Raw genomic sequence first — 11,820 nt, 5'->3', positions numbered from 1 at the left:
TCACTTCTTATTTAGTTTAAAATGTGGATTCTACAAGGCTTTAAATATAAGGTCAGGTGTCCTTTACCTTAAAAACACAAAAATATGCATCTTGAAAGGGAATTGTATGCATTTTGAACCCTTTGTTTCAGTGGAGATAAGCGTTTTTGCCATGACCCCAGGTGTTGTTCATCAAGTTCCACGAGAAATACAGTATAAGCCATAACATATTTAAAATCTTTCTTCATTATTTTATAGTCCTAGTTAATTTCTCTCTTATCAATAACGTTTTTTTCCCATGATTTATTTATTATTTTATATTTTCTGTGTGTCGCTGATATTACCTTCCACACGGTTAGTTTGTTGTAATTCTCCATTTAAGAAAACAACCCCTTCCTACAATGACACCACATTCAGGAAGTGTCATCATGTCTTTGGTGGGAAAACAATGGTGCAAAGCTAAATAAATATAAACACTCAGTTTTATATATTTTTCCACATTTCATGTTAGTCTGTATGTCCCACTCATACATTTCCACCCTGTTGGGCTAAATTATAGAGAAATGTAGCAACATTTCTAAATGTTAAAAAATGTGTGATAGAGAAGTTAAAATCCTGTTCAAGTGGTCACCATTATGCTAGCTCAATCTTTCTCACTCGCAGAGCTATGTTAGGTTCCACCCTGTTAGGATTATGCACCTAACAGGTTGGAAAATGCACCCCAAAAAAAATGGTGTTATTTTTTTTCTCAAAAAGTCAAACATTTCCCTTTTCTGATAGAATACTTGCATAAATTTTTTTATTACGCAAGTTATGAGGTCCAAAAGGAACCACATTGTAGGAATGAACCAGCTGATAGGTGAGAAAAAAAGAGAGACCTGCATACTACTCTTGCTAGTATCACTGGTCTTTATGAATTAAACTTTACGTTTAGGCCTCAAGGCCTTTGTCAGAGCTTTTGTGAGTGTTTCCAATTTGTACCCTTATGTAGACATTGCTCCACCCACATCGGTCCAATGCATAAAATGGGGTTGGAGTCGAGGGAAAATAAGCAGGTGTTACAAAATATAACAATGTGCATTTCATAACTATTCTAATAAAGTCTGTACATAAAACATATTATACACGTCTATAAAACCACAATGAGGAACAAGTAAGTTTTCATAAATCATTTGGTAGAGTGCAAGAAAAAACGTCAGAGTAATCTGAAGTGATGGCATAAATTCATGTTCACATTTACAACATAACATCAAATCAAATCAATCAAATCAAATCAATCAAATTTATTTTTATATAGCCCTTCGTACATCAGCTGATATTCTCAAAGTGCTGTACAGAAACCCAGCCTAAAACCCCAAACAGCAAGCAAAGCATGTGAAAGAAGCACGGTGGCTAGGAAAAACTCCCTAGGAAAAACTCCCTAGAAAGGCCAAAAACCTAGGAAGAAACCTAGAGAGGAACCAGGCTATGAGGGGTGGCCAGTCCTCTTCTGGCTGTGCAGGGTGGATATTATAACAGAACATGGTCAAGATGTTAAAATGTTAAAATGTTCATAAATGACCAGCATGGTCAAATAATAATAATCATAGTAGTTGTCGAGGGTGCAACAAGCACGTCCGGTGAACAGGTCAGGGTTCCATAGCCGCAGGCAGAACAGTTGAAACTGGAGCAGCAGCACGGCCAGGTGGACTGGGGACAGCAAGGAGTCATCATACCAGGTAGTCCTGAGGCATGGTCCTAGGGCTCAGGTCCTCCGAGAGAAAGACAGAAAGAGAGAAAGAGAGAATTAGAGAGAGCATATTTAAATACACACAGGACACCGGATAAGACAAGAGAAATACTCCAGATGTAACAGATTGACCCTAGCCCCCCGACACATAAACTACTGCAGCATAAATACTGGAGGCTGAGACAGGAGGGATCAGAAGACACTGTGGCCCCATCCGATGATACCCCCGGACAGGGCCAAACAGGCAGGATATAACCCCACCCACTTTGCCAAAGCACAGCCCCCACACCACTAGAGGGATGTCTCCAACCACCAACTTACCGTCCTAAGACAAGGCCGAGTATAGCCCACAACGATCTCCGCCATGGCACAACCCAAGGGGGGGGGCGCCAACCCAGACAGGAAGACCACGTCAGTGACTCAACCCACTCAAGTGACGCACCCCTCCCATGGACGGCATGGAAGAACACCAGTAGGCCAGTGACTCAGCCCCTGTAAAAGGGTTAGAGGCAGAGAATCCCAGTGGAAAGAGGGGAACCGGCAAGGCAGAGACAGCAAGGGCGGTTCGTTGCTCCAGCCTTTCCGTTCACCTTCACACTCCTGGGCCAGACTATACTTAATCATAGGACCTACTGAAGAGATAAGTCTTCAGTAAAGACTTAAAGGTTGAGACTGAGTCTGCGTCTCTCACATTGGTAGGCAGACCATTCCATAAAAATGGAGCTCTATAGGAGAAAGCCCAACCTCCAGCCGTTTGCTTAGAAATTCTAGGGACAATTAGGAGGCCTGCGTCTTGTGACCGTAGCGTACGTGTAGGTATGTACGGCAGGACCAAATCGGAAAGATAGGTAGGAGCAAGCCCATGTAATGCTTTGTAGGTTAGCAGTAAAACCTTGAAATCAGCCCTTGCCTTAACAGGAAGCCAGTGTAGGGAGGCTAGCACTGGAGTAATATGATCAAATTTTTTGGTTCTAGTCAGGATTCTAGCAGCCGTATTTAGCACTAACTGAAGTTTATTTAGTGCTTTATCCGGGTAGCCGGAAAGTAGAGCATTGCAGTAGTCCAGCCTAGAAGTAACGAAAGCATGGATTAATTTTTCTGCGTCATTTTTGGACAAAACATTTCTGATTTTTGCAATGTTACGTAGATGGAAAAAAGCTGTCCTTGAAACAGTCTTGATATGTTCTTCAAAAGAGAGATCAGGGTCCAGAGTAACGCCGAGGTCCTACACAGTTTTATTTGAGACGACTGTACAACCATCCAGATTAATTGTCAGATTCAACAGAAGATCTCTTTGTTTCTTGGGACCTAGAACAAGCATCTCTGTTTTGTCCGAGTTTAAAAGTAGAACGTTTTCAGCCATCCACTTCTTTATGTCTGAAACACAGGCTTCTAGCGAGGGCAATTTTGGGGCTTCACCATGTTTCATTGAAATGTACAGCTGTGTGTCGTCCGCATAGCAGTGAAATTTAACATTATGTTTTCGAATGACATCCCCAAGAGGTAAAATATATAGTGAAAACAATAGTGGTCCTAAAACGGAACCTTGAGGAACACCGAAATTTACAATTGATTTGTCAGAGGACAAACCATTCACAGAGACAAACTGATATCTTTCCGACAGATAAGATCTAAACCAGGCCAGAACTTGTCCATGTAGACCAATTTGGGTTTCCAATCTCTCCAAAAGAATGTGGTGATCGATGGTATCAAAAGCGGCACTAAGATCTAGGAGCACGAGGACAGATGCAGAGCCTCGGTCTGACGTCATTAAAAGGTCATTTACCACCTTCACAAGTGCAGTCTCAGTGCTATGATGGGGTCTAAAACCAGACTGAAGCGTTTTGTATACATTGTTTGTCTTCAGGAAGGCAGTGAGTTGCTGTGCAACAGCTTTTTCTAAAATTTTTGAGAGGAATGGAAGATTCGATATAGGCCGATAGTTTTTTATAATTTCTGGATCAAGATTCGGCTTTTTCAAGAGAGGCTTTATTACTGCCACTTTTAGTGAGCTTGGTACACATCCGGTGGATAGAGAGCCGTTTATTATGTTCAACATAGGAGGGCCAAGCACAGGAAGCAGCTCTTTCAGTAGTTTAGTTGGAATAGGGTCCAGTATGCAGCTTGAGGGTTTGGAGGCCATGATTATTTTCATCATTGCGTCAAGAGATATAGTACTAAAACACTTTAGTATCTCCCTTGATCCTAGGTCCTGGCAGAGTTGTGTAGACTCAGGACAATGGAGCTTTGGAGGAATACGCAGATTTAAAGAGGAGTCTGTAATTTGCTTTCTAATGATCATGATCTTTTCCTCAAAGAAGTTCATAAATGTATTACTGCTGAAGTGAAAGCCATCCTCCATTTGCGAAGGCTGCTTTTTAGTTAGCTTTGCGACAGTATCAAAAAGAAATTTCGGATTGTTCTTATTTTCCTCAATTAAGTTGGAAAAATAGGATGATCGAGCAGCAGTGAGGGCTCTTCGATACTGCACGGTACTGTCTTTCCAAGCTAGTCGGAAGACTTCCAGTTTGGTGTGGCGCCATTTCCGTTCCAATTTTCTGGAAGCTTGCTTCAGAGCTCGTGTATTTTCTGTATACCAGGGAGCTAGTTTCTTATGACAGATGTTTTTAGTTTTTAGGGGTGCAACTGCATCTAGGGTATTGCGCAAGGTTAAATTGAGTTCCTCGGTTAGGTGGTTAACTGATTTTTGTCCTCTGACGTCCTTGGGTAGGCAGAGGCAGTCTGGAAGGGCATCAAGGAATCTTTGGGTTGTCTGAGAATTTATAGCATGACTTTTAATGCTCCTTGGTTGGGGTCTGAGCAGATTATTTGTTGCAATTGCAAACGTAATAAAATGGTGGTCCGATAGTCCAGGATTATGAGGAAAAACATTTAGATCCACAACATTTATTCCATGGGACAAAACTAGGTCCAGAGTATGACTGTGGCAGTGAGTAGGTCCAGAGACATGTTGGACAAAACCCACTGAGTCGATGATGGCTCCGAAAGCCTTTTGGAGTGGGTCTGTGGACTTTTCCATGTGAATGTTAAAGTCACCAAAAATTTGAATATTATCTGCTATGACTACAAGATCCGATAGGAATTCAGGGAACTCAGTGAGGAACACTGCATATGGCCCAGGAGGCCTGTAAACAGTAGCTATAAAAAGTGAGTGAGTAGGCTGCATAGATTTCATGACTAGAAGCTCAAAAGACGAAAACGTAATTGTTTTTTTTTTTGTAAATTGAAATTTGCTATCGTAAATGTTAGCAACACCTCCGCCTTTGCCGGATGCACGGGGGGTATGGTCACTAGTGTAACCAGGGGGTGAGGCCTCATTTAACACAGTAAATTCATCAGGCTTAAGCCATGTTTCAGTCAGGCCAATCACATCAAGATTATTATCAGTGATTAGTTCATTGACTATAACTGCCTTGGAAGTGAGGGATCTAACTCATGAGGATACCCTAGGATAGGGGGCGCCACAGCGCATTTTGAAAAGAAATCGTTCCCATTTTCAACGGCCTACTAATCAAACTCAGAAGCTAGGGCATGCATATACTTATTATATATGGACAGAAAACACCCTAAAGTTTCTAAAACTGTTTGAATGGTGTCTGTGAGTATAACAGAACTCAAATGGCAGTCAAAACCCCGAGACCGATTGAAACAGGAAGTGGAATTCAGAATTGTGGACTCGACTTCTCATCTTTCCCTATAAATAACACCGTTAACCATGGTTCAGTGAGCACTTCCTATTGCTTCCACTAGATGTCGCCAGTCTTTTCACAGTGGTTTGAGCCTTATACAGTCGAAACTCAGTGAATGAGAGTCATTGGAAATTGGTCACAGGGGATGGGCCATCACCATTATGACGCCGGCGGCCATGTCTACCCCCACCTTTGGAAATGGTTTTAAAGGCAATGAAATCATCCCCCTCGAATCTTATTGGCTCTCTTGGTGTTACAGGCCCTGAAGATTAATGTTTTACAACGTTTGACATGTTTGAACGAACCTACAGGCGGGAGAATCTCATTTTATCCGGAACTTCAGCCCTGCGCTTGGAGAGAGCATTAGGACGCGCTACCAACAGCAGGCTAATGGAACGTGAAGTATGGACTTTTTCGACCGAAAATACATCTGTTGTGGACCTGGGATGCTTTCTGATGAAGACAACTAAAGGTAGGCGATTATTGACAATATTATACAAGATGAGATGTGACATGCGATTGTCCCAAGATGGTGCCGAGCTCTGTATATTAGCTCATTTTCTGAGTATCGCATCTCCTTTTATCGCAAAGTGTGATTACCCAGTAAAGTTAATTTAAAATCTGGTATGACAGGTGTTCTCAAGAGATATTCATCTATAAATGTTAGATTGACAATATAAATTTAAAAAATCGTTATCGGATAGTAAATTAGGGAATTGTAGCATTGTTTACCGGGACGCATTTGAGGGGAAATTATTTAGTCAACGTCAGACGCCGATGTAAAATGCTGTTTTTATATATAAATATGACCTTTATTGAACAAAAGAATGCATGCATTGTATAACATGATGTCCTAGGTGTGTCATCTGATGAAGTTTGTAAAAGGTTAGTGCTGCATTTAGCTGTTTTTTGGTTATATGTGATGCAAGTGGTTGGTCGGAAAATGGCTCTGTTGCTGCTTTTTACGATGGACTCATCTAACATAATCTAATTATTTGCTTTTCCTGTAAAACCTTTTTGAAATCGGACGATGTGGGTCGATTCAGGAGAGGTGTATCTATAAAAAAAAAATATATATATATATATATATATATATATATATATATATTTTATTTTTAATTATGATTTTTTTTAATGCTAATTGGCGATATGATTTTTCGCTGGATTTTGATCCCGCTGACGGGATGAGACGCTGAAGAGTTAAGTAACCCAATTTTGAGATGTGAGGTATCACAATCTCTTTCAATAATGGCAGGAATGGAGGAGGTCTTTATAATAGTGAGATTGCTAAAGCGAACACCGCCATTTTTAATTTTGCCCAACCTAGATCGAGGCACAGACACGGTCTCAATGGGGAAAGCTGAGCTGACTACGCTGACTGTGCTAGTGGCAGACTCCACTAAGCTGGCAGGCTGGCTAACAGCCTGCTGCCTGGCCTGCACCCTATTTCATTGTGGAGCTAGAGGAGTTAGAGCCCTGTCTATGTTCGTAGATAAGATGAGAGCACCCCTCCAGCTAGGATGGAGTCCGTCACTCCTCAACAGGCCAGGCTTGGTCCTGTTTGTGGGTGAGTCCCAGAAAGAGGGCCAATTATCTACAAATTCTATCTTTTGGGAGGGGCAGAAAACAGTTTTCAACCAGCGATTGAGTTGTGAGACTCTGCTGTAGAGCTCATCACTCCCCCTAACTGGGAGGGGGCCAGAGACAATTAATCGATGCCGACACATCTTTCTAGCTGATTTACACACTGAAGCTATGTTGCGCTTGGTGACCTCTGACTGTTTCATCCTAACATCGCTGGTGCCGACGTGGATAACAATATCTCTATACTCTCTACACTCGCCAGTTTTAGCTTTAGCCAGCACCGTCTTTAGATTAGCCTTAACGTCGGTAGCCCTGCCCCCTGGTAAACAGTGTATGATCGCTGGATGATTAGTTTTAAGTCTAATACTGCGGGTAATGGAGTCGCCAATGACTAGGGTTTTCAATTTGTCAGAGCTAATGGTGGGAGCCGTCGGCGTCTCAGACCCCACAACGGGAGGAGTAGAGACCAGAGAAATCTCGGCCTCCGACTCCGACTCGCTTAATGGGGAGAACCGGTTGAAAGTTTCTGTCGGCTGAATAAGCGACACCGGTTGAGCATTCCTACAGCGTTTCCCTCCAGAAGCTATGAGAAAGATGTCCGGCTGCGGGGACCGTGCGAGGGGGTTTATACTAACGTTACTATCTGTACTTAATGGTCATTTCATCATTAAGACCTTTCAGGAATAATTTCTGGAGGGTGAAAATCTAAAAACATTCTCTTTTGCTCAGAGTATTATTTATATCCACCTCCCCCAGTGATGCGTTGTGCAGACCGCACCACCCTCTGGAGAGCCCTGCGGTTGTGGGCAGTGCAGTTGCTGAACCAGGCGGTGATACAGCCCGACAGGATGCTCTCAAATGTGCATCTGTAAAAGTTTGTGAGGGTTTTAGCTGACAAGCCAAATTTCTTCAGCCTCCTGAGGTTGAAGAGGCACTGTTGCACCTTCTTCACCCCACTGTCTGTATGAGTGGACCATTTCAGTTTGTCTGTGATATGTACGCCAAGGAACTTAAAACTTTCCACCTTGTCCACTGCGGTCCCATCGATGTGGATAGGGAGATGCTCCCTCTGCTGTTTCCTGAAGTCCACGATCATCTCCTTTGTTTTGTTGATGTTGAGTCCGAGGTTATTTTCCTGACACCACACTCCGAGGGCCCTCACCTCCTCCCTGTAGGCTGTCTTGTCCATGTTGTTTCTAATGATTGAACTTTAATGTTCACTGATTCTGTTTGAGCGAACGACAGGTTTTACCTACATAACACAACCCACATGGACATTTAATCATGTAGATAACATGAGTGGTGGAGTACGTAATAATGTTGTTAATTTGGAACCGTTTTCCTGTATGTGGGTGGCAGAAATAATTCACATGAGCGGTCATGAGTAGATGTGCTTGTTTTGAGATTTAAGCGAGAGCTACATGTAGCCATGTGTGCACATTTGTTCATACCCTTTGAAAGTGAGTTATTAGCCCAGTTATAGATTATTTGAAATGGGGGAGTGATTGCTTCCTACAAGAGCACAACACGTGTGCATTTCTAGTCATCTTTGTAAAGTGAGTCAAGTAATTAGATTTTTTCTTGTCTTAAAGGGGCAGTGTTGTATTTTCAGACAGGCTTGAATAAACTAAGTAGCCAACAGGCAGAGGGTAGCATAATTTGATTGATTCTCTGTAATAACGGTATGGGAATAATGATGCATTTTATTTTGTAAAGTGGTTCCTTGCATCAAACAACAACATTTTCAGTCACCTCCTTGTCTGAAGGACATTAAACAGATTCATGTCAAGCCCTGCATGTTTTTTTCCCAAATCTCATGGAATATAGGCCTACAATGAACACCACACATTGGCTACTGTAGGCAGAATGATAGCTATTTCCATGTTAAAATGTTACAGGATGTATTTTCTCCATTGTTTCTGATGATAGGCCACTCTGGTAGGCCTACATTATGATCAAATAGCCACAATAGACTACTTGATTACTGTTAAAACTGTAACTTAAAGTGGGTACAGCCTCAGTGTTCACAGTGAACACGCACCGGAAGTTGCACAGAACTTCCACAATGTTCAAGTTTGCGCTCAGCAGACCTGAAATTTGCTCAGTGCCGAAAACAATGAGGGAACATTGGTTGTAGGCCAAACCATTCAGATGCTACAGACGTTTTCTGGTCTAATAAACTGCGCTGTAGCGTTGACACTTTCAACCGCAGATGTGGAAGGGCCACATAGGCAGATGCAGTGGACTGAGACGCAGCCCATGCAAAAAAAAACATATCTCTAGCTTAACCTGACAGATTTTGATGGGGATTTTTGTATTATGTTACTTAGATTGACACACCGGTGTGTCAATAGACTCTAGGGGTTTTTAAAGTCGCCATTGGCCTCATGGTGAAATCCCTGAGCGGTTTCCTTTCTCTCCGGCAACTATACTGCTCAAAAAAATAAAGGGAACAACACATCCTAGATCTGAATGAAATAAATAATCTTATTAAATACTTTTTTCTTTACATAGTTGAATGTGCTGACAAAATCACACAAAAATAATCAATGGAAATCCAATTTATCAACCCATGGAGGTCTGGATTTGGAGTCACACTCAAAATTAAAGTGGAAAACCACACTACAGGCTGATCCAACTTTGATGTAATGTCCTTCAAACAAGTCAAAATGAGGCTCAGTAGTGTGTGTGGCCTCCACGTGCCTGTATGACCTCCCTACAACGCCTGGGCATGCTCCTGATGAGGTGGCGGATGGTCTCCTAAGGGATCTCCTCCCAGACCTGGACTAAAGCATCCGCCAACTCCTGGACAGTCTGTGGTGCAACGTGGCGTTGGTGGATGGAGCAAGACATGATGTCCAAGATGTGCTCAATTGGATTCAGGTCTGGGGAACGGGCGGGCCAGTCCATAGCATCAATGCCTTCCTCTTGCAGGAACTGCTGACACACTCCAGCCACATGAGGTCTAGCATTGTCTTGCATTAGGAGGAACCCAGGGCCAACCGCACCAGCATATGGTCTCACAAGGGGTCTGAGGATCTCATCTCTGTACCTAATGGCAGTCAGGCTACCTCTGGCGAGCACATGGAGGGCTGTGCGGCCCCCCAAAGAAATGCCACCCCACACCATGACTGACCCACCGCCAAACCGGTCATGCTGGAGGATGTTGCAGGCAGCAGAACGTTCTCCACGGCGTCTCCAGACTCTGTCACGTCTGTCACGTGCTCAGTGTGAACCTGCTTTCATCTGTGAAGAGCACAGGGCGCCAGTGGCGAATTTGCCAATCTTGGTGTTCTCTGGCAAATGCCAAATGTCCTGCACGGTGTTGGGCTGTAAGCACAACCCCCACCTGTGGACATCGGGCCCTCATACCACCCTCATGGAGTCTTTCTGACCGTTTGAGCAGACACATGCACATTTGTGGCCTGCTGGAGGTCATTTTGCAGGGCTCTGGCAGTGCTTCTCCTGCTCCTCCTTGCACAAAGGCGGAGGTAGCGGTCCTGCTGCTGGGTTGTTGCCCTCCTACGGCCTCCTCCACGTCTCCTGATGTACTGACCTGTCTCCTGGTAGCGCCTCCATGCTCTGGACACTATGCTGACAGACACAGCAAACCTTCTTGCCACAGCTGGCATTGATGTGCCATCCTGGATGAGCTGCACTACGTGAGCCACTTGTGTGGGTTGTAGACTCCGTCTCATGCTACCACTAGAGTGAAAGCACCGCCAGCATTCAAAAGTGACCAAAACATCAGCCAGGAAGCATAGGAACTGAGAAGTGGTCTGTGGTCCCCACCTGCAGAACCACTCCTTTATTGGGGGTGTCTTGCTAATTGCCTATAATTTCCACCTGTTGTCTATTCCATTTGCACAACAGCATGTGAAATTTGTCAATCAGTGTTGCTTCCTAAGTGGACAGTTTGATTTCACAGAAGTGTGATTGACTTGGAGTTACATTGTGTTGTTTAAGTGTTCCCTTTATTCTTTTGAGCAGTGTATATTAGGAAGGACGCCTGTACAGTATATTTGTATTGACTGGGTTTATTAATACACCATCCAAAGTGTAATTAATAACTTCACCATGCTCAAAGTGAATTTCAATGTCAGTTTTTATTTTTTATTTTAATAATGACACAACCTACCTATAGGTGCCCTTTGCAATGCATTGGAAAACCTCCCTGGTCTTGAATCTGTGTGGGTTACAGAAATGAGGTAGTCACTGTTATTGCATACAGGGTGAGTCCACACAACATATGTGCCTTGCTAAGCACATTTTTCCTCCTGAACTTAAGGTTTGCCATAATAAAGGGGCTGAAAACTTATTGACAAGACATTTCAGCTTTCCATTTTATAATTAATTTGTAAAGATTTTGAAAACATAATTCCCCTTTGACATTACAGGGTATTTATTGTGTGTAGGCCAGTCACAAACACATGTAAATGTAATCCATTTTAAATTCAGGCTGTAACACAACAAAATGTGGAAAAAGTCAAGGGGTGTGAATACTTTCTGAAGGCACTGTATTACCCTTACAATGTTCGCAATGTCCATGAAAACAAACTGTTTGTGTGTGTACTCAGATCACTGAATATCCCATTCCCAAATGCCCTGCCCAATTTGACACTATCACAGGCAGATTCCAGCCAGCCATACTAGTGACGTAATGCTTCCTCAGTATTTATGATTCACCAGGGTTTGCTTTGGCAACTACCATCACAGGTACCAGTTTAGTAATCTTACAGATGCTAAAACTAACAACTGCAACACTACTGATATGTGGTTAAGGTAAGGGCTAAGGGTAAGCCAATGGTTTTGGATAGT

This window comes from Salmo salar, chromosome 06 (genome assembly GCF_965601325.2).
Source record: "Salmo salar chromosome 06, fSalSal1, whole genome shotgun sequence".
In the NCBI taxonomy this organism is placed as follows: Eukaryota; Metazoa; Chordata; class Actinopteri; order Salmoniformes; family Salmonidae; genus Salmo; species Salmo salar.
Note: the sequence above shows the minus strand (reverse complement) of the source record.